The 24,443-nt window shown below is 37.3% G+C and overlaps 1 pseudogene; it reads left to right on the forward strand.

The window, feature by feature from the left end:
• The first annotated feature begins 2,887 nt into the window (after positions 1-2,887).
• Positions 2,888-24,443, forward strand: part of LOC144252720 (transport and Golgi organization protein 1 homolog) — a 90,415-nt pseudogene continuing 68,859 nt past the window's right edge.

Raw genomic sequence — 24,443 nt, forward strand, 5'->3', positions numbered from 1 at the left:
CAGTTGGCATAAATAGTTGAGAATTGTTCAGTTTACAACGAAATCCCTTGATCTCTTCCCTTTCTGATTTCTTTTTTTTCATTTATTTTCTCTCCTTTTCGGTAGGACGTTGTGAGAGAAGTGTCAGCTAGCTTTGTCTACTTCTCATGCTCACCCATGGCGACTGGGTTGCCAAATCTAGTGGATATGTTTATCACTGTCATATACAACTTCCCACCAGCATGAGACTTAGTCATACCCAAATCTCATCCTCCTCTACTCTTGCTTTGTGATACCACAAGGCTTTCCTTCTTAAGAACTCTGTCTGCTCAGTCTCCATTGCTGGATCCTCCTCCCTTTTCTGAATCAATATGTCTTAGAGTATTCCATAATTCAGTTTTAGTTCATATTTCTTCTTTCTTTTCACCTACTATGGGAAATTTCATCAGTTCTGTAGCTCTTCATAGGAACATTAGGCTAGCTTTACATATCAGCTGTAGGCTAATGTCTTTCAAATCATATCTGCAACCTTTCCTCTGTAGTCCAGACTTGAATGTCTAACTGCCTATTGATGCATCCACTTAAATATATTTTAGGAGTGTGTTATAATGTATATCAAGCTGAACTGTAATTAATTTTCTCTATGAAACTGTGCTTGAGTATTTGCTTTTATCTCGGGAAGTAGTAACCTCAGAAATGCAAGTGCTCAAGGGAGAATTCTGTGATATATTTTGTTGAATTACCCCCTTTTTTTTTCTTTCACATCTAATTGATCATTAAGTGTTTTTGAATCTGTGTCTCCATAATATTTTTGAGTGTAGACATTTCTTCCCACCTCAGCTCATCTCCATCTAAGCATAGTTCTTATCTTTTCTTACCTGAACTGCTAGTCTCCAAGCAAGTCTCTGAAGTTCTCTGATCTCAGATTCATTCTCTATTGGTAGCGAGAGTAATCTTTTAAAAATATTGATTCATGTTACTCATTTAAAAAATTTAGTGATTCCCAATGATAATAAATTTAGCATTAGTTAGTATACTATATATGTAGGATAACCATATTTCTTCTAGCCCAGGATAGCACTGGATCATGCCATGTCCTTGTATAATTATTATTAATATTTCAATCTCTAAAGAACCCCTACATGAATGGTAATTGTATGGTCACCCAAGAAAGGATACTTCATGACCTCCCCTTTCCTGTCTTGACTGTTCAACCCCTTAGCACTGTCAGCTTTCTGGGCTAGTTTTTATTCAGAGCACCATAACCATCTGTATCTTAGAAACTGTCATGTCATTCCTTCTAACTTCATTCCCCTAATACATACATTTCTTTCATCATATCATCCTGACTTTTGGCTTCAGTACCAGTTTTAATTTATGGTCATCATTTGTTCAGTTATTGCTATGTGAGTTTTTGCCTTTTCCTCATCGTTAATAAGAGTGATAAAGGAGGAGGTCAGTGTACCCAGGCTCCTAGCTTAATGCTTGTCTCAAAAGTCCTAACTGTTGACTGCATAATTATTAATTTTTCTTTTTTAAATTAGAGCTTTATAGTTATACATAGTAGTTGCATTCATCCTGAAAAACTCATACATGCATGGAAATCTATTTTAGTTCATGATATCCATTTTTCCCTCCTCTTTTTCCCTTCCATCCTCCTTCCCCTCTCCATCCCTTTCCTCCACTCTGCTAGACTTCCTTTCACTTGTCTATTATTTAATATTTGATTCATTTGTATTATCCTTTCCTTACCTCCTCCTTTCCTTATTTTACTCTAGCTTCTGCATATAAACTTTGAGTTTCTGAGTTTGGCTAATTTCACTTAACATGATATTTTCCATTTTCATCCATTTACCAGCAAGTACCATCATTTCATTCTTTTTTATGGCTGAGTAAAACTCCATTGTGTGTGTGTATGTATCATAATTGTGATACATATTAAGAATATATATATATGTATATGTATATGTGTGTGTGTGTGTGTGTATATATATATATATATATATATATATATATATATATATATATATTTCATTCTATTCCAGTCATCTATTTATTGGCATCTGGGTTGATTCCATAAGTTACCTATTGAAATTTTGCTGCTATACACTTTGAGGTGGCTATATCCCTGCAGTGTGTCAATCTTATGTCTCTCTGGAAAAATACCAAGGAGTGGGATAGCTAGGTCATAGGGTGGTTCCATCTCTAGGTTTTTGAGGAATCTCCATACTGCTCTTCAGAGTGGTTTAGTAGTCACACCAACCATGTTCAAGTGTACCTTTCCCCCCCCAACATCGCCAGCAATTATTATTCATATTCTTGAGCAGTGCCATTCTGACTGGGTTGAGATTACATTGTATTGTAATTTTGATTTATATTTTCCTGATTGCTGTTGAACATTTCTTTCGTATATTTGTTGGCCATTTGTGTTTCATCTTTTGAGAAGTTTCTGTTTAGATCTTTTGCCCATTTATTGATTGCATCATTATTATTATTATTATATTATATTTGGTGCTAAGCTTTTTTTAATCTTCTGGATATTAATCCCCTATCAGAAGAATAGGTGGCCAAGATTCTTTCCCTTTCTGTCATCTCTCTCTTCATGTTCTTAATTGTTTCCTTTGCTGTAGACAAGCTTTTTAGTTTTATGGCATTCATTTATTCTTCATTTTATTTCTTGCACTTTGGGGGTCTTGTCAGTATCTATATGATGGACTATGGAGCCTATGTTTTCTTCTAGTAGTTGTAAAGTTTTTGGTCTAATTCCCGAGTCTTTGATCCATGTTGATTGGGATTTGTATAGGGTGAAATAGAGGGGTCTGTTTTATTTTTGTATACATAGCTATCCAGTTTCCTAGCACCATTTGTTAAAAAGGCTGTCTTTTGTCTGTCTAAAATATAGTTTTGACAGATTTTTCAAATGTCAGATGGCTGTAAGTATGTGGATTTGTCTCTGCATCTTCTCGCTGTGGCTGCTGCTTCCTTCTTGCTGTGAGGTAAGGAAGAGGGAGGGTGTGGGTCTTCGTGGGGGTGGCAGCCAGGGGGGCGGGGGCGACTTCAGTGGCCTGCCGCCGCCGCCTCTGCCGCCTGGGTCTCAGTCCTGCCAGGACCACCACCGCCTCGGGGTCTCGGTCCTGCCGCCTCCTCCTGCCGCCGCCTCGCTGCGGCGGCGGCTGCTTCCTTCTTTCCTCGGAGGTAAGGAAGAGGGAGGGTGGGGGTCAGCCTGGGGGGTCAGCTTGGGGGTGGCAGCCAGGGGGGCGGGGAGGGGACGACTTCAGTGGCCTCGCCTTCCAGCCACCTCCGCCTCCTTCCTGCCGCCGCCGCAGCCTCCTTCCTGCCGCCTCCTCCACCTCGTTCCCGTTCCTGCCGGCGCCGCCGCCTCGTTCTCCTTCCTGCCGCCACGATTGAGGTCGGCTTTGGGGGCAGCTAGGGCTGTGGTAGCGGCGGCGGCAGCTTCCTTCCCGCCAGGAAGTAGGGCAGCGGGGATGGGAACCTTGTTAACTTTAGCCAGGGCGGTGGCGGCGGCAGCTTCTTTCCCGCTGCAGGTAAGGCGGCGGGGCTGGGGTCCACGTGCGGGGCAGTAGGGGCGGCGGCAGCTTCCTTCCAGCGGCAAGGTAGGGCGATGGGGCTGGGGTCCTGGGGGGTGGGCAGTTAGGGCGGCGGTGGCGGCAGTTACCTTGACGCCAGGAAGTAGAGCAGCGGGGATGGTGTCCCCGTGGGCTTTGGCTGGGGCGGTGGCGGCGGCAGCTATTCCCGCTGCAGGTAAGGCGGCGGGGCTGGGGTCCACGTGGGGGGCAGTAGGGGCGGCGGCAGCTTCCTTCAGGCAGCAAGGTAGGGCGGCGGGGCTGGGGTCCTGGGGGGTGGGCAGTTAGGGCAGCGGCGGCCATAGTTACATTCACGCCAGGAAGTAGGGCAGCGGGGATGGTGTCCCCATGGGCTTAGGCTGGGGAGGTGGCGGCGGCAGCTTCATTCCCGCCGCGAGGTAAGGCAGGGTCCTGGGGTCCGCATCGGGGCAGTAGGGGCGGCGGCAACTTCCTTCAGGCGGCAAGGTAGGGCGGCGGGGCGGGGGTCCTGGGGGGTGGGCAGTTAGAGCGGCGGCAGCAGCTAGGTTCACGCCAGGCGTCCACGCCACCGGTGTCCCCGAGCTGCGGGGCCTTTTGGCTGCTCCTATTACTTGCCCGCTGGGGCTGCGAGCTGTCGGTGGGTGACCTTCCCCACAAAGGGCCGCGGAGCTGCGTGGACGCCGGCAGCAGCAGCGACAGCGGCAGTGGCTCGCCTATGAGGGCGCAGACATTTGTTGCAGTTCTTGGGGCTTTGTTGTTTTCCTTGGGCTTTTACCCTTCTTTTGGTTAATTTTGGATAAAATGTCCCCCGTGATGTAAATATTGAGCAAGGAACCTTGGTGACGTGGGGAGCTTTGCCGAAAGTGCAGTTTGGATTCTGCTTTTCCCATGGTGGCGGCTGGATGAATCTTCACTGCTGGCTGTGGAAAAGGCTAGGGAAGCTTGTTAGTTGAGTTTTAAATTTCCCAGTGTTGTGTTTAAAGGTTTTACGTGCATAGAAGAGGAATGTTCACCTTAAATAAGCATATGAGCGGTTGACAGGGAATGTTTTCCTCTGGGAAAGGGAATTTGGTAGCTCTGACCCATGTCAGTCTGTGAATATTTAGACGTGTAGTGACTTTTTAACATTTTTCATAAAAACCTGTTATTTACAGTTATGTTGTTAATACTCCTTGCCTTAAGTTCCCCGGCAAATCTTTTTCATGCCTTCTGAGAAAGTAGACAATTCATAGATTATCCAAGGAATGGAAAAAAATGTGAGTGGGTGATTTCGGACAATCCCTGAGAGCTGGCATTGTAAGATTCATCCTATCCCCAGTAACATTTTCATACAATAAATGTGAACACTTTTGAAGCCTTTTTATAAAGATACAATTTGGGAATGATATTAAGATAAGGAAAAGCTGTTGATTGATTTCTTAGATTAACATTTCTTCCCTCTTCTCTTTCCTCTTTAAAAAAGTTTTTCAAGTGATAACTTCATCAAATGGCCAGTGATAAGCAAATGTCCGATGATGACAGCCCCAGCACCAGCAGTGGCAGTTCAGATTCGACCAGCAACACCCTGCTGCTCCAGAGCCTGAAGATCATGAAGAAAGAACCTTCTGCCACCCAGGGGAAGAAGAGCACCAAACTCTCTCGCAAAACCACTGCTAAGTTATCCACTAGTGCTAAAAGGTAACATTGTCAGGTTGTCTTTCAAGCAATTGGATGCTTTTATTTTTACATCAAGAACAATACTCCAGAAATACTTCATGACCAATTTTATTTGTACTTGAATGAATTGTCATCCTTTAGGGAGCATGAAAATATCCTCACTAAAATTATGCTTCTAAGCAAACTTATTCTGTACTTTGGTAATTTCAGCAAGAGTCCTAGAGACTGAATTCTCATCCTGACAGTTTAAGGAGTTGGCAAGGAAAATTTGTGAAACTGAATTAGATGGTACATTGGGGATGTTTCCTTTTGTGAGTTATACTCTTGAGTGAAATTAGCGTGTGTCCATGTGGGTGTCAGTCCAGGCATCTGTGGTGGCAACTTCATAAAAGGAAATATGTCACTTTTCATGAAAGGAAATGATCAAAAAAGTTTATTGTTAGGAGCCACAGCAAAAATATTGATACAGGCACCTTTGGATTTTATTTGACTGCCAGCCAGCAATTCACATTCATATGGTAATTGGACTCATGCTGTCCAGCTGGGCCCAATTTCAGGACTCAGGTTACTCATGTCACTCTTGTAATGGGAGAGTTCCCATTGGTTGGAAAAGGATGGTAGGAGGGTGTTCCGGGGGAAGTGGAAACCCCCCCGGCTCAGGTAGACACACACGTGTGGACCCACTTGTTAGGGGACGCACATGGCCTCTCTCTAAATAAAACTTTGTCTCAGTTTGACTGGCTTGTGTTTTTGTGCCCAACCGGGCTGTAAGATTGCAAGCCGGCGTGCACTGATAGCTCAGCAGGGGATCGCTCAGCAGGGGTGCCGCAGGCAGTGCTCGGCAGCAGGAGCGGGACTCAGCCGGCCCGGGGCCGGGCAGCTTGCGGCATTTTGGTGGCCCTGTACTGGGAACGCCCAAAACTTAAAGGTGAGTAATATCGCTCGCCCCTAAGGAAAGGCGACAGAATGGGTATTTCTGTTTTGATTTATTCTGCTCTTATTTCAGGCTCTCTAGCCTTACAATTTTTCCAGACGAGTTGGAATAAATGGCTGACTCAAGGTTTGAAGTTATTCGGCCCTGAGAGAGAGAAAATTGACATAATCATTTTCCTCCTCTCCGTTTCTGTTTCATTCTGTTTTGGCTTTCTTCTATCCTATCTTATTGGGTTACGTTACCTTTATAGTAGATTAGAATCTAGTAAAAAACAAACCGAAAAACTGTTAAGTAAATTGTTAGAGGTCCAAGCCATGGCAGAAAACATATTAGGTCAAGCAAAACAAAAGGTCTCTCAAGCTAGTCAGATAGAAGAAAATTTGAACAAGGCAAGCTCAGGGAAAAAACGGTCGTCAGATAGGGAGGCTGTTACTAACTCCGTTCCACCACCAGAGGGCATAGTTCAACCAACAGCTTTACCTGCCTCCATAGATGATGAACGGAATCCTGAGGCGGGACCCCAAAAACTAGCATGCCCTGTAATTGAGCAGGGAGAAGAAAAAGAACGAGTTTACCGTGCCTTAGATTTCAAAATAATAAAACAATTAAAGGAAGCTGTAGCAGCCTACGGCCCGGCCGCTCCCTTCACAGTCAGTATGGTCGAATCTATTACCGGCTGGAACTTAACACCAGCAGATTGGGCTAACGTGTGTAATTCTGTGCTAAATAGAGGACAGTATTTATTATGGAAAATTGCCAATGAGGAATTTTGCAAGGAGACAGCTAGGCAAAATGCAGAAGCAGGTTACCCTGAACGAGGCCTGAAAATGTTACTGGGAAAAGAAGAATTTCAAGAACAGATGCATCAGCTCAGATATGATCCTGGCGTATATGCTCAGATCGCTATAAATGCAATTAAGGCATGGAAAACTTTGAAGGGACAAGGGGATTTTCAAGGTCAACTATCTAAGATAATACAAGGAGTTAATGAGCCCTACGCTGACTTTGTAGCTAGACTTATTGAAGCAGCCTCTGAGACATTTGAAAATACAGAACAGGCAATGCCATTTATAAAACAGCTGGCTTACGATCAAGCAAATCGTTGCTGCAAAGAGGTCATTAGACCGTGGAAACAGGAAGATTTAAACACATATATTAAATTATGTAGAGACATTAATGAACAAGGACAAGTCATGGCAGCTGAAGTAAAACAGGCTTTAAGTACCAAGCCAAAAACATGCTATAATTGCAATCAAGAAGGGCATTTTAAAAGAAATTGCCCCATAGGAGGAGGGTTTAACAAAGCTAGGTATCAAAAGAGTAGAATCCCGGGTATTTGCCCACGATGCCATAGAGGGAGACATTGGGCTAATGAATGCCATTCTCAAACCACCATAGAGGGTATTCCGTTATCAAAAAATGGACAAAGACCAAGTGTCTACCCACGATATCGTGGAGAAAGGCATCAGGCCCCGTTGTCAAAAAACGAATTGGAGGGCCCAATGCCCCGGGGCCCAAAACCACAAATATACGGGGCAATGGAGGAACCCAGCAGCACCATCAAGGTGGTGCCCAGGACGCATTATCCATCAGATCCCTCATCAGACAGACTAGAGGGAGCGCAGGGTTGGACATCTGTGCCTCTGCCAGAGCAGTATTAACTCCAGAGATGGGAGTTCAAATCATTCCCACAGGAGTAAAAGGACCTCTTCCCCAGGGAACAGTAGGCTTATTATTAGGACGCAGTTCTTCTACACTTAAAGGACTTATGATAAGTCCTGGGGTAATTGATCCCGATTATGAGGGTGAAATAAAAATCATAGCTAGTTCTCCAAGAGGTATATCAGTAATTTCATCAGGAGATAGAATAGCACAGCTATTAATAATACCAAGCCTACATGATAAATTTTCCAGTTGTAATGTAGAAAGAGGTTCCAAGGGATTAGGCTCCACAGGTGTAGATTGGGCTATGCTATCTTTAAATTTAGATTCTCGCCCTATGCTAAAATTAAATATTCAAGGGCATGATTTTAATGGACTGCTGGACACAGGCGCTGACCTCAGCATCATATCTCGCCAGGAATGGCCTAAGCATTGGCCATTACAGCAAGCGACCCAAACACTTAGAGGCCTAGGAGTGGCAACTAATCCCCATAGAAGTGCAATGGTATTAGATTGGAGGGATCCTGAAGGATGTGAAGGAACTATACAGCCCTATGTATTGGACCATCTCCCCATAAATTTATGGGGACGAGACGTCCTAGATCAATTAGGATTGACATTAACAAATAACGTCAATCCTAACGCGCCCACTACTAGGGCAAAACAAGGCTTTAGAAAAGAAAAGAGATTAAAAGATCAAGAACAAGATATAACAGCACCAATTCAAGTAGATCAAGAGATAGATAAACATGGATTGGGTTTTCAAAAAGGGCCACTGAGACAATCAAAATTACTTGGAAATCAGAAAGACCAGTGTGGGTTCCTCAGTGGCCCCTAACTAAAGAAAAGATACAAGTAGCCCATGATCTGGTCAAACAGCAATTAGCGGAAGGACATATACAACCTTCCGTATCTCCCCATAATACTCCCATTTTTGTTATTAAAAAGAAATCTGGTAAATGGAGATTATTACAAGATTTAAGAGCCATTAATAATGAGATGGTTATTATGGGACCTGCTCAATCAGGGATTCCCCAACTGTCTGCTTTACCAAAAACGTGGCATGTTCTAGCTATAGATATTAAAGATTGTTTCTTCTCAATTCCAATTCACCCCGAGGATAGTCCACATTTTGCATTTACTATCCCTGCACTGAATCATGAAGGTCCTGATCAGAGATATGAATGGAAAGTACTCCCTCAAGGGATGGCTAACAGCCCAACTTTGTGCCAAATTTATGTTGATAAAGCAATCCAGCCACTTAGAATTCAAAACCCTGAACTACAGATATTTCACTATATGGATGATGTGTTAATGGCACATAAAGATAAAAACACATTGCTAGAATGTTATGCCACGCTTACAAACTTATTAAAAAATTATAATCTAGAGATAGCAATAGATAAAGTACAATTAAATCTTCCAATTAATTATTTAGGAGTTCTATTATCCTCAACCATGGTCCGTCCACCAAAAATTCAAATACGAGTAGATCAACTCAAATCACTTAATGACTTTCAAAAGTTATTGGGAGATATAAATTGGATAAGGCCTTATCTAGGCATACCAACAGGAGAATTAGGACCTTTATTTGATATTTTAAAAGGTCCATCAGATCCAAATTCACCCCGCATGTTAACGCCTGAAGCTAGAAAGACATTAAAAATCATTGAAACATATATGGAAAATATGCATTTGGATAGAATTGATATAAGTTTGCCTTTATTATTTATTGTACTACCGACAAAAAATATTCCTACAGGGGTATTTTGGCAAGAAGGTCCATTATTATGGATACATTTATCTTATTCTCCTAATACTATTCTTACTAGATATCCTGAGGCTGTAGGGCAATTAATACTCAAAGGAATAAAAGCAGCAAAAGGAGTGTTTGGGATTTCTCCCAATAAAATTATTACTCCATATACTATGGATCAAATTGATGAGTTAGCTAATGAGTTAAATACTTGGGCAATAATCATGTGTAAATCTAGTGTTGCATTTGATAATCACTTGCCATCTAATCCTTTGTTGTCCTTTTGGTCTAAGCATCCTGTAGTTTTTCCAAAAATGACAAGAAAAACCCCTATCATAAATGCTCCAAATATATTCACTGATGGGTCAAATAATGGTACAGCAGCAGTAGTTACTCCTGATCAAACTTTTACATTTTTAGTACCCAAACAATCAGCTCAAAAGGTAGAGCTCAATGCAGTATTGCAAGCTTTTATGATGTTCAAAGATTCTACATTTAATTTATTTTCTGATAGTCAGTATGTAGTTAATGCTATCGTATCTCTTGAAGATGCTGGTAGGATTTCTCCTTCCTCTACTGTTTTCTCTTTGTTTTCTGCTATACAGAGTCTAATCTGGGATAGAAAGGATCCATTCTTTATAGGACATATCAGAGCACATACAGGATTGCCTGGAGCCCTTAGTTTGGGTAATGAACTAGCAGATAAATCTACACATGACATACATATTTTCTCCACAATAGAAGAAGCTATAAATTTTCATAAAAGGTTCCATGTCAATGCTAATACTTTACAAAAACGTTTTAAAATAACTAAAGAACAAGCCAGACATATAATAAAACAATGTCAAAATTGTGTGACATTTTTGCCACAAGTTAATCTTGGAGTCAATCCTAGAGGACTGATACCTAACCATATTTGGCAGATGGACGTCACACACTTGCCAGAATTTGGAAAATTAAAATATTTACATGTTACAGTTGATACTTCTTCTGGATTTTTGATGGGCTCCCTTCATCCCGGAGAAAAAACTAAAGATGTTATAGCTCATTGCTTACAAAATTTTGCCACTGTGGGTGTTCCTAAACAGTTAAAAACCGATAACGGTCCTGGTTACATCTCCAAGTCTTTTAAACAATTTTGCTCATCATTTGGCATTACTCATATAACAGGAATCCCATACAACCCACAGGGACAAGGCATAGTTGAAAGAGCTCATCAAACTATAAAAATGTACTTATTAAAGCAAAGGGAGGGAATTAGTAAGGGGTATATATCCCCCAAAGATAAACTTAAAATAACCCTTTTTACTCTAAACTTTCTAAATTTGGATGCATCAGGACTTAGTGCTGCGGAAAGACATATGTATCCGAAAAATGTACATAAGCCTAAGGTACTTTGGAAAGATATTCTAACAGGACAATGGAAAGGTCCGGACCCAGTAATAGTCTGGAGTCGGGGCTCTGTCTGTGTTTTTCCACAGGAGGAACAGCAACCAATTTGGATTCCAGAGAGATTAACTAAAACAATTTCTACAGAAAAAAAAGATGATTTGACTCAAATCCATAACAGCTGATATCCAGAGTTCCAGCCTGGCTATTCTTGCATCTGCGACAGTGATTTACCACGGTGCCTTTTTCAATATCTATTTTATTATTTGCATTTTTCCCACATCATAAAGTTCTATTTTATTTTATTTTATTTTACCTTATTTTTTAAGCTCATACAAACCTAGGTTAATGTTTTTCTGATCAGTTTTATTTTTTTGACTGTGTTTTATTTATTTATTTTTTTTTAACTGTAAAGTTTTTAAACATTGCAATGGAGATTTCACCTAGCTATAGCTACAAGGCCTTTATTTACTATTGTCTTATATGTTCTATGTTATGTATGCTGTTTTGTGTTGTATGTCTGTATGTGTGTATGTCCATATTTCATTTATAAGGAGCGCTCATGTATATATAGATACAAGTATTCAAAAAAAAAAAAAAATTAGTCACGTGACTTATATGGTTTAATTTACTTTAGGTAAACAGCTGTTATTAAATTTTGTTTTTAAAGGTGGTTAACAGATATGTTTGTTTACTTTCACCTTTCCTTTTCATTATATTTCATAATTCTGTTCAGGATAATGTCTCTTTAGCAACATGGCCATAATTCCCATCTCCATCCCAGTGCCGGTGAAGACTAAGACCAAACTACAACTTTTATGATAGCTATCACTATAAACTGTACAAATTGATACATCAATCAAAATAACTCAATAAGACTGCTCAATCAAGGACTTAATTTACTTTGGGAGGAAATGGACATATTGATAGACTCCTCCAATTTGAACTGCTCAATCAAGGACTTAATTTACTTTGGGAGGAAATGGACATATTGATAGACTCCTCCAATTTGAACTGCTCAATCAAGGACTTAATTTACCTTGGGAGGAAATGGACATATTGATAGACTCCTCCACTTTGAACTGCTTACACAACTTGTCTGGACTATGTATCACCTGTATGCATTGTGTTCTATTTGTTGATACAGCGAACTGGTAGTGCTAAATATCTTAGCCGATGTGTCACCAGTGTTTCCAAAGGAGCCGTCAATTGGCTTGGTGTCGTGGCAATTCTGCGTCTTTCTCCCTTCTGCTAGTGATGGTCTGATTTTGGGGGCCAACAGAGGTGAGGCAAGAACCTCACCCCCCCACTGGCACCAAGGTTAAATTTGGGGGCCAACAGAGGTGAGGCAAGAACCTCACCCCCCCACTGGTGCATAGGCCTATTACACAGGTATGGCTATATACTGGACCGGTAGTCAGTGACGGGTATGATTCGGTTACAGTGGTATCAACCTAAGCCAGGAGACTGACGCAATAAGGTCAGTTTTCCCATGACGGGTAAGAACCATATGTGAATTGGACATACCTAACAGGCACGGTCCCTAGCCACATTTGCCTGTTGTTTATTTAAACAGTAGGGGGCAGATGTTAGGAGCCACAGCAAAAATATTGATACAGGCACCTTTGGATTTTATTTGACTGCCAGCCAGCAATTCACATTCATATGGTAATTGGACTCATGCTGTCCAGCTGGGCCCAATTTCAGGACTCAGGTTACTCATGTCACTCTTGTAATGGGAGAGTTCCCATTGGTTGGAAAAGGATGGTAGGAGGGTGTTCCGGGGGAAGTGGAAACCCCCCCGGCTCAGGTAGACACACACGTGTGGACCCACTTGTTAGGGGACGCACATGGCCTCTCTCTAAATAAAACTTTGTCTCAGTTTGACTGGCTTGTGTTTTTGTGCCCAACCGGGCTGTAAGATTGCAAGCCGGCGTGCACTGATAGCTCAGCAGGGGATCGCTCAGCAGGGGTGCCGCAGGCAGTGCTCGGCAGCAGGAGCGGGACTCAGCCGGCCCGGGGCCGGGCAGCTTGCGGCAGTTTATATTTGCTAAAAAATGTTGAATGGCAGGCCTTGGCTTTTTTTGAAAGCAGATTTTAAATTTGCTTAGTTTTACAAACAAGTCTTTAAATCCTGCATAATAGGTATAATTTTTTTTGTAGTTATAGTTATCCCTGTTTGTTCTTGTGAGAACAAATAAAATGGAAAAGTAGCCATTAACAATCTCAGGTGTCACTTTGCTGTTAAAACTTTGCACATCTTTAAAACTCCTGGATGTTCTTGACATAGTAGTGAAAATCAACAGCAGGAAAAAAAAACATTTTGTTGGTTATAAGTGAAAGATTATTTGTTTCCTGCTGACTTTTATTTTCTATTATGGCAAAAAAAATCCATCAATGGGACTCCATCAGTGATAGTGGTTGTGTTGAGTAGAACTCTTGTATCAAACATAAAGTGTACCTATAGCATTACCTAATGTTGATGTTTTGTGGTTTTTCATTGATCACAACTAAAAGAAAAAGGAAATATAAAAACTGATCAATTATTGCATTTTATAGTGATTCATGTTCTTATTTTTCTATACATTTTCACAGTCATTGCACCATTAATCAAACACTAATGAACTTGAGAATATTGTATTGAATAGCAGCAGTCTTTGAAATAATTTAAAATTCTTCTCAGTATGTTGTAATCTTGTGGAGAGAACATTAAACAACTTTTGAAAACATTTTAAATTTCAAGAAAATCAGAGAAATGCTCTTTTTCCCCTTACCTTAAGGCCCTCTTTCCTCCAAGAGTATGAAATTTAAATTTGCGTGCTGTACCTAAGATCAGAGAAAAGAAATGGTTAAGTAAGATTGCTAAAATAGTCCTTGGAAGTTTTTCATTGGTAAAGGTATTTGTAAATTTTAAACTTTTTTTAAACAGATAAAATATTGACAAAACTATTAATGTGCTCTTGCAATAGCTTTCTAATTTTTACCACAGTAAAAGTGGATTGAAGTCATTGTCAAAAATATTCTAGTGCTTTTCCTCCTTCTGTTTTGTCTCATTTGCATATAAGCTTGAAAAGAGAATTTCTTTGGTAAAAAGAGTTTTAAAATAGATTTTACATCGTTTTGTTGAGTAGTAGTGGAGGACTTTCTCAAATCAGGTGTAAATGACTTACCTATTTACAGTACCAAGTGAGAAAAAAGCTGCAATTTTCTGTTAAGGAGTTTGGGTTATGCCTCTGAGAACAAAGAGGAAGCAGCCATGTTAGCATTACTGAAGGCAAAACCAGCCTTGCAGTTACCTGCATGATGGTAGAGGGCATTCTGATTTTCTGGTTATTCTGTAGACTGTCTCAAATCCTTTTTGTCTGTTCCCATTTCACTAATAGAATTCAGAAGGAGCTAGCTGAAATAACCCTTAACCCTCTCCTAACTACAGGTAAGAAACAAATTTTGTTATTTTGATTTCTAAATTGTGGAATGATATCAGGAGATGAATGTATTATCCTTGTATGTATGTGCAGCAGAAGAGGCTAGCTAGCTATGTTTGCTTCCTTAAAACTTTGCAAGTGCTTTAAACAAAAATTTCCTAGGTGAATTAAATTAAATTAGGGGAAAAACACTGTTTAGCATGTATCATATATTCTGTACTTATGAATATACTGATCTTGTGCTTCTTGCTGAGATTTGTTTGAGTGGTGTTGATTTTTCTGTTGTTTTTCTGTGGAATACATTTATTCACAAGTATTTTGTAGAAACCTGTAAGGTTTTAAGTTTTAAAGTTAATGTTTGAGTGCAATCTGAACTGATTTTCCAAATTTAGAAATTGTTGAATATGGTGTTACAAAATGTGAAAGCATTAAACAGGAGTATAGTTGTTTTTGTTTGATTTATTCAGTAACTTGCCTAAAGGACAAATTTTATGTGCTAAGCTATGGTTGTAGTTGTTATTTTCTAGAAAACACATTGTTGGAATTATTTACATTTTAAACAAATATCCTAATGACTTGGGAAAATTCTTAGAAGTAAATTAATTGGAATTGTGAGAAGAATCAAATTCAGTGGAACTCAGACTTTAAGATTGGTTGACAAATTGTATTAAAAGTAGCTGGTTGATTTTTTTCATTTGTGTCTTATATAGTGTTCTGTTTATTTTTGAATGGTGACTGTATGGTTTACAAAATTTATCAAATTTAGAGAGCAATATTATAAATAAATTGCATAGAAATATGTGCTCAAGAATGAGAGGGGAAGGGATGCTAGAATTAAGGCAGTGTTATGATTTGATATAAAAATGTTTTGGTGTTTAACCTGTGTTTTTGCTACAAATTGTGTTTGCTCATATTGATCAGCACCATCTCTGAAGTCTACTTGAGACATAATAAAGAAAAATCCATTTGCTACTTATTGTGTGTGTTAACCAGATTCCCAGATAAGGGGGATCTGATCCTGATTTATCCAGTGAATTAACAGTTTTGCTTATATTTGTAGTCACAGCCATTTCAGTTTAAAAAGCAGACATGAATGTGAACTAATTATAAACAGAGTGGTATGTCAGATCTCAAAATATTACTTAAAAAGTATACTCCTCAATAGTGTAGCCACTAGCCACATTCTGATTATGGACCAGGTTGTTGTGGTTAGTTGAAAATGTGATATGCTGTAAGTGTGAAATGCATACTGGATTTTTACATCTTGAAATAATATTTGGCATGTTTAGTAAGTGTTTTAAAAATTTTATTTTTATCATCTTCGCATAGTTATTAGAAAATTCAAAATTACATGTGTAACTTGTATTATAATTTTGTTGAACAGTATTGCTTTAGAGAAGAAGTAAATCAGTATTTCTTTTACCCTTCTAAATGGTGTGTCAAATCTGTACCATTTAGGAGGTCAAGTTAAATTTGCTCTGTGGAAGAATCACTTAACTTTCAGAATATATTCTGATAATTTCTGTTGATTTTCTGCAAATGGCTTAAACCAGTGTATGAATTTACATCTAGAGAACATAGTAGACATATTGAATACTTTCAGAGCAGTAATTTACTAGTACATTTGGTAAAGGAATGTACTTTAAGTGTTTAACCCAGGACTGTTTCCACAAGGTCACAGGATTATTTTAGATGAAGTAAAATAATCTAAAATAATAATAATATTTCTGTGAAATAGAAAGTAAGTTTCACTTATCGCATATTTTTTTCTCTTTATATACCAGATTTCATTTAGGTTCATGAAATAATGCTTAACATTTAGTGATTTAACTATTGAAGCAGTAAAACTTTGGGCTTGCTTGTGCACAGTAACATGGAATACTTATATCTATTTTCTTTTGTCACAGTCTTTGGTGACTGTTGGCTATTGAAAAGGACATCTTTTAACTTCTCTAGTTCTTTAATATCTGAGTTTCTTTGTGGCTGTGTAAGTGATTCAGGAAAAAAAAAACAAATGTAAAATACAAGTTTCTTAGGAAATTAGAAGTTGTTTCTTACTACTTTGGGGAGAGACTTTTTTCCATACACCTCATATGTAAAATAATGCAGATACTTTTGTGTGTCTTTGGATTCTTCTGGGTAGAAGGTTAGTTCTTGTAATTTTGATAGAAAAGCCTACATTTGTATTGTGTTTTTGCTTTCATGCCAGAAAATGCAATAGATTATGGTATTATATTTCTTTTAACTCATAGCTGCATAAATGAGAATTTTAGCTTTATGGTAATTGTATTATTTAGATTTGTTAATTTATGTTGTAATTAAAAATGGGATTCCACAGTCATAAGTATATTTAGAATTTGTGTGTTAATATTGCATGAGACCTTTGAAACCTTATGCTTGCTACTTCCAGGTGCAATTATTTAATTATGGCTTTTGGTAAGGTGTGTGTGTGTGTGTGTGTGTGTGTGTGTGTGTGTGTGTGTAAACTTGTCAAAGTATGTGGCAGTTAATTATCCCTCAGGGAAGAAATGTTAAGTGTATCTGGGTACATTCAGGAAAATGTTGAATGAGATATAGGAAAACCAGAATTACTTGTACTAGGGAGATTTGTCTTAAATCCCATCTTTTGTTTTAATTAATAAGTTATTATTTAGTTACATAATTAGGTCTAATATACACATCCAGGATGGCCTTTGAAAGATATCATTGTCAAATTAAATGCATGACTTTAAAAGTGTTTGATTATATGTCAATAGGAATACTTCTTTTTCTTTTAGTAAACAAGGTTGATAAAGATTTAATTTCTAATGATTTGATGGTATTTTAGGTTTTAAGTATTGAAGGCCTGTGGGCCAATGCATTTTAAACACAGGGAAATAATATATGTTTTTTGGTTTACTTTTATACTTTTTACATTCTATATTTTAGATTACGGTATAAAAATCAATTCACCAGTGAGCATGAAGGGAAATTATTATGAACATCCCTTTGTTTTACAGAAAGTTATGGACGAGAGTTGTTTAGTAATGTGTTGACATTTACGTTCTGTTTATCAAAGGATGTGCTTCCTTTTCCACTTAGAGTTAGCACTTGTGTAAACAGCAAAAGTTTGGAAAGGTGCTGGATTTCTAAGTTAACCTTGAATTTCTTTTCCTGTATAGAGGGTACAAACATGTACTCCTAAATATTAATGGGTTTGGACTGAATCTATGTTAAAGAAGATATTTAAGAGTAATTGTAAATCCTTTTTGGATGAATGGAAGGCCTTATGGGGGGTAGATATTACAGTTTCAAGTTTATATTAATCATATGTTGACTATCAAAACCTGAAATTAGCTACTATAATACTTGTAAATACTATAATACTTGCAAATTTTGTTAACTTCCCTTTTTTAAAGAGAGAGAGAGAGAAAGAGAGAGAGAATTTTTTAATATTTATTTTTTAGTTATCGGCGGACACAACATCTTTGTTTGTATGTGGTGCTGAGGATCGAACCGGGGCGCACGCATGCCAGGCGAGCGCACTACCACTTGAGCCACATCCCCAGCCCTTAACTTCCCTTTTTAAAAGAAAGAAAAAGAAGTAGCATAAGTTCTAAATCAGAAGTTGGCAATTTGCACGTAAGAGTAATTTTCTGAGTATAAACTGTGTTTCTGATGGTTGCCATATCTCTCACTATTGTCCAGTGTAGATTAGAACTTTGCTAATTAAAGGGTGATCTTCAGACTAGCAACATCTGTATCACAGGTGTGATTGTTAAAAATCAGAATATTGTTTTCCCCTAACCAGAAGTACTGAGTCCGAATCTGAATTTAATAAGATTGCTAACTGAATTGTGTGTCTATTGAGGTTGGAAAAATCCTGCTACTGAAGCCAGACTGTTCAGATCCATGCTGTGCCACTATTGGCATGCCACTTTATATAAGTTACGGGATATTTTTGTTCTTCAGTTTTCCAAGTTGTAAAATGAAGATTAAGTTGATCTCCCCATTGTATAATTATTGTGAGGATGAAATGAATTTGTTGAAAGTTTTGTTTACCACATAAATTGGATCCCTAAAGTGGATACAGCATGATAAAAGTAGGTGAGACAGTTTAGCAGCATGCCCTCACTCTTGCTGGTGTTTGCTCCAGTGCATCCACATCCTACTTATTGGAAAAATTACATCTTAATTCATCATCTAATTATTGAGTACATATCAAGCAGTTTGTTTTTAATGTGAATAAAAGCAGGTTTTTTTTTTAAAACTTGAGTTAAAACAGAAAATTAGCCTAAAAGTGTTGATCATAGATGAACAAATACTCAATCCCTTCCAAAAAATATGTGTAAACTTAATGATACTTTAAAAGAATGCCTGGGATTGGGGCTGAAGCTACTGGCAGAATGCTTGCCTAACATGTGTGAGGCACTGGGTTTGATCCTGAGCACCATATAAAAAAAACATAAAATATATGCATTCTGTCCATCTACAACTACAAAAAAATGTTTTAAAAAATATTTATAAGAATGCCATGACTATGACTGCCCAGTAAAGTATAATAAATTTTTTAGATAGTTGTATTAGTTACTATTTTCCCCTCTTTAAATATCCCATTTTAAGAGTTTGTGATTTTATTCAGAATGCAGTAATTTCAATATTTGTAAAATTTACACTCATAATAGTATAGTTTACCAATTACTTCAACATAATGTAGTGTAATTCCAGGCAAAACAGTGAGTTGGAATTTGAAAGAAAATATTAAATAACTCATATTCTTTACTTTTTTCATAATTGTGATATTTAATATTATTCACTTAAAGATTATTTAGCTATCATTTCTATTTGCTTATAGAAAGTAGTTGATAATTACAGTAATTCTAATTGTGTCCAACTACAACTAAAAATTAAATTTTAAAAAAAGAATTCTGTTTGGGCATTTCATTAGAATTTAAAAGATGAAATATCTTTAAACATTTAATGTTTCTTTTGCATCTGGATCACGGAAGTTTTTGCCTCTTCCCCATATTCATAGTCTAGGAGATAGTTGACAATACCTGGAGACATTTTGCTTTTCAAAACTTGGGGAAAAAGGCTCTAGCATACAACAAAGAATTGTCTCCCTTCAGGAGATCTTAATGAAATAAAACATATATATGTTTCTGTTATGTTTTACTAGGAATATTGAAGTAACTTGTGACTACAGAATGGGAGTCACCTTTGTATTGTCTTAGTGATGAAAATAAAAACCAAATGAAGAGCATGGCTTTCTCACCAGTGTGTAATTTAGTGTCAAAATCTAATATAATGTAATCATAACTTTCTGCAATCATAGAAAGTAATGTAATTGCCTCTTCGGAAAAATGTGAGAAGAGAGTATCAATATCAAATTTTGAGAAATGTTAAGAATAAGGGAAGCATCTGGAAGAGATGGGAAGGATCAGTCTCTAACCACAAATTTTGCACACCTCTAGTTCTCCCACCTCCTACCACATATCTGGCTTTGTAAAACTTTACTTTTTATTTTTTGCCTTAGATAACTTAGCTAAAAATTATTCCAAAATTATGTAAAATAAATGTAATTTTCCATTATTAAACTTTTGTTTTCCATAACACATTAAAAGGAAAATTAAATAATAAAAACAGACATAATAAATTCTTGTTTGATATAATCATTTAAATATCTTTTTTAGACAGCAGTAATTCAAACAAAAAATACTTCCCTTACTTAAAATGTAACATTTTATATTAATGAATCAGGAGGCTAAAACACTAAAATTGTCAGACTCAGTAAATCCTTCAAATATTTCATCTATAGAGGCACAGTAAACACTTAGTGTAAATTATAAAAGGTTTTTTAAAATATATAAATTCCAGGTCAAAATATATCAAATCAAACATATATCAACTTTACTTCTCAATTTACTTCTCTATGTAATCATATTTTGTTGACTCTAAATAACATTGTCTGGTAACTGATAATGACATTAAAATTTGTATCATCTCTCTGCTAAAATATAGTAAACTCTACTCTGAGCCCCTCATTCATAGGTCTTACATCTGTTATCCCATCGTCAGCAATAAAGCCAATGAGATTATTCTAAAATATAAATGTCCCCATGTTATTCTTGTCTTTGCTTTTTAAAGGACCAAGCAATGTACTCTCTAATTTCTCTTTTGCCTATTTTCCCTTTGTTGTAGAATTATATTGTGCATTTCAATCAAATTAAAGTCTTTCAGTTCCCTTAACTGTCTAATATATTTCTAGTTAGGCAGATGATGATGCACCTCCTGAAATCCTATTTTCTTTTCACAGACCTCTCAGTCTCACTCTGCTCCATCTGGAAATATCCAACTCCTCTTTGGGATCCTTATAAAATCTCCCTTTTGTGAACATACACTTTATACAGTCTCCTTGATGACTTGCTGCTTCCCGTCAGTTCTATTTTGGAAATATTTGCAAAATTGCATTTATTACCTCATATCACAGTTATTCATTCACATCACTATTTCCATTTGCTGACTATGAAAGAAAACCTTTCTGGTTTTGGCATCTGCCTTGGCAGCAGCAGTCGGAGAAGACAGCCTGGAAGACCTCCTCTTAGGCTTCTTCTTAGCCTCACTTTCTTCAGAGCTGACCTTCCTCTGGAGCTTCCTGGCTGAGAGCACAAGGCTCATGCAGGTGCTGCAGGCAGTGGCTCTCAGGAACCTTCTGAAACTGTGCTGCCTGGCCACTGCTGCTGTTCCCACCACATGAGTTGCTGTGACACACCAAGTATTCAATTATTTTAATTCAGTTTTTACCATAATTGAGACATAACTATAGGCAATTTTAAATCTCTAAATTTTGTGATTTTAGCTACAACAAACCAAATAAAAATCAAATCCTTACTATTATGTTTTGTTTATTCTGCTTTCTAAATAAGTTCTCATTTTGTCATTATTGCCAGTGCTTACAACCCTCCTTTCTCTTATCTCTGGCCTAGAGAACAGTGACCTGCCCCTGGTTACTCTTCCTGTCATGAGCCTCTCTCAAGTGTGCCATTCTCCCCTCTCACAAGCATTAGTTTCTAAAATAAACATTTAACCATGCCATACCCACAAAAGTAAGAAAGTATTCTATTATTTATGCAATAAACTCAATATTTATTCATATGTCCCCCAGCTCTTCCAAGCATGATCACAAATAGTCTTCCAAATTCCCTGTAGGAACAAACTCAGCCCCACTAATACTTGTTCACATCATTCCTTCGCTTCACACAATTCCTACCTCTTCTGATTTTTATTGCTTCTCTGTCTCTATTTATGCTTAACATTTGCCAACATAGCCTCCATTGCCTCTAGCTCCTTAAGTTCCACATTGAATTCTCTTTTTTTCATGCCCCAAAGAATTTCTGCTGCACCATCATTACTTTCCCATCCTAATAGAAGTGAGAGCTTATTAATCTAATTTCCATATACTTTTTCAAAAGCTTTAATCATAACATTAAGTGTGCTTTGTCTGTTTTTACAAATAAATATCTTCTCCATTATGATGCAAATTCTTTCAGGATTGATATTATATTGTATCATTTTTTATATCATCAACATCTAGTATATAAAAGGAAGAATGAAAGAATAATCTAAATAGAAAATATATCTAAAGTTTCTAGTTACTGTGTATTATATCCAATATTCAGAGCTATAATATTAATTCTATATTTTGTGACAAGGAACTTCTTGTAATAATTCTACAGTGCAGGTGGACATAAACTTTAAAGCCCAAATGAAAGCCCCACACCACTTACTTTCCCCAGTAATAAATGCTACTTTTGGATTATGCTAATAAAATCTAACCTTCCATTAGATAGATGATTTCTGAATATTCTTGAATAAATTACCTCTTAAACAGAATAAAATTAGAATGGCATTCACTTTATTAATTAGCAATTTTTAAGACAGGCAGAGATACAATTTACATACTTAAATATGCCCATCTATTATACATATATATTATATATACATATATTTTTGTCAGGCCTACTATTTCTCTATCCTCTAATAGATAATGAAACAAAGGTACTTGTGTTTATCAAGTGTAAAATAATGCTTCTGTGGATGTGGGGAGTAGTTTTTAATTGCCTGCTATTACCTATGGAATAAATTTAAGAGTTAAGTTTGATCACTTAGAAATGCTTGGTTTTAATGCTTATAAAAATTGAACTTACACATATTCTGAAAAATACATTTTTTAAATCAAACTTAAGCTCATTTCACTTTCTCTCTTTAATATGTCATCAACACAAAAGCTTTTATCTCTTCCACTCTAAAAAAGAGTATGTTATTGTGGATAAGTGAAGGAAACAGCAAAAATATAAAAATTAAATATTTTGTGTCACAAGTCTTTTATGAGGAATAACATTTGTTTGATTTTTATTTTTTGAAAGCTAAATATGTAAATGCTAATTCTTTAAAATTGGAATGGAACTTATTGATGTCTATTACCAGTATCCTTTTTTTCACTGTGTCACAAAGGGGAAATTGGGCGCATCAGGCCAAGAAACTACTCCAACATATTACACAGGAGAACTTTAAAAAATCTAAGGGAAATTGGACAGTGGCATTTGCAAAATCAAGCAGCATGATACAAAAATTTGAGATCTATCTAAGTCAATAGGATGATTTTATTCAAAGAGAAAAAGTCTCCACTGTCTCTCAGATTGGCAAAATCAGTTTCCTTTGTCATAAAATTGCTTAAAATTCCAAAAGGTAACATTTCATATGTCAGTGACTTGTTCAAATGGCTATCCCCTACCTTACCTAAGCCAATTAACATCACTATAAATTTTGTTCATATTGATTTGCCTTTCTTAAAGTATAAGCAGGAAAAATTCCTCACTGTCTCAAAACCTGCTATTTTTTCTCAATTATTTTGTGACTTCCTGGCTATTAAGTAGATGGAATAATATTTAATGCTCACACAACTGGGGCATCTGAAAATGAAGGGAAGTCCATCTTCCTTAGCCACTCTGTCCTGGGGGATAACTCCAGGTTCCAGTGCCAAAACAAATCAGGAGAAAAACTTTGTCTCAGAAGTATTTTATTGTGTGTTAAAATGGCAAAAATAACAAACTGAGGTGGGTGTTTGTTTTTTAGAATCCAACTCAATTATAAAATGTACTAAATTAATTTTCCAAAATAGTCTAATAATCTCTCTCAGAAATTACAGTGATGCAGTGGTTATTTGCATTTTCCTGATTATATTCTATTTTTTCCTCAGAGGGGGACCTATGTCCAAAGGGAACAAGTCCTATCAATTGAGTGTCATAGCAATCATGCAGAAGCTTCAGCATATCAAAATGTCAGAAATCAGACAACAGAGAGAGAAGATGAACGTTTAAATAATAGAAAACTCTTCAGTAGCGCTGAAGTTTGGTAAAGAAAGAAAAAGGGAGGTGGGAAGAAACTAAAGAGTTAATGAGGAAATAATTTATGAAGAATTTTATAATGCTTTCCATCCCTTGTACTAAGTAATTGAAGTTTTAAGTATAAAATACAGGCTCTTTTTACATTTTGGACAGACTGGCTCTGCTATAGTGTGGAAATTTGTCTTGGATGGGAGCCAGAGCAACAGTGAGAGATCATTCATTCATCCTGTTGTTTCAGGTATCTACTTACCAGTTAATGATGTCTTGATCTCAGGCAGTTTCTGGACCTCAGCATTATGATGGTTCTGCATTGCAGAATTCTGTGCTGTTGGGGGTTTTGCTGTAAAAATGTAGTAGTTTATCAGTAACCAAGGCTTCTACTCACTAGATGTCAGTAATATTTCCCTCACCTCCAGTATAACAATATCTCAATATCTTTAGGCATTTTCAGATGTTCTCAGGGGAGTCTCCCACCCCAGAACACTGATTTGTGGTAATAACAAAGAGGATAGAAGAAGGAGAATTGGAGAATATTTAACTTGTTAACAACAAAATGATGATGTATTGAAAGTAACATTTGAGGGAAAGGGGTAAATTGTAGATGCAAAATTTAAAGTGTGTCTGCTTTTGCTTTTTACTGGGAACAGTTACGGTGCTTATATAGGGAGGTGCTGATATCAGACATATGAGCTT

The sequence above is a fragment of the Urocitellus parryii genome, unplaced genomic scaffold, assembly GCF_045843805.1.
Source record: "Urocitellus parryii isolate mUroPar1 unplaced genomic scaffold, mUroPar1.hap1 Scaffold_53, whole genome shotgun sequence".
Taxonomy (NCBI): Eukaryota; Metazoa; Chordata; class Mammalia; order Rodentia; family Sciuridae; genus Urocitellus; species Urocitellus parryii.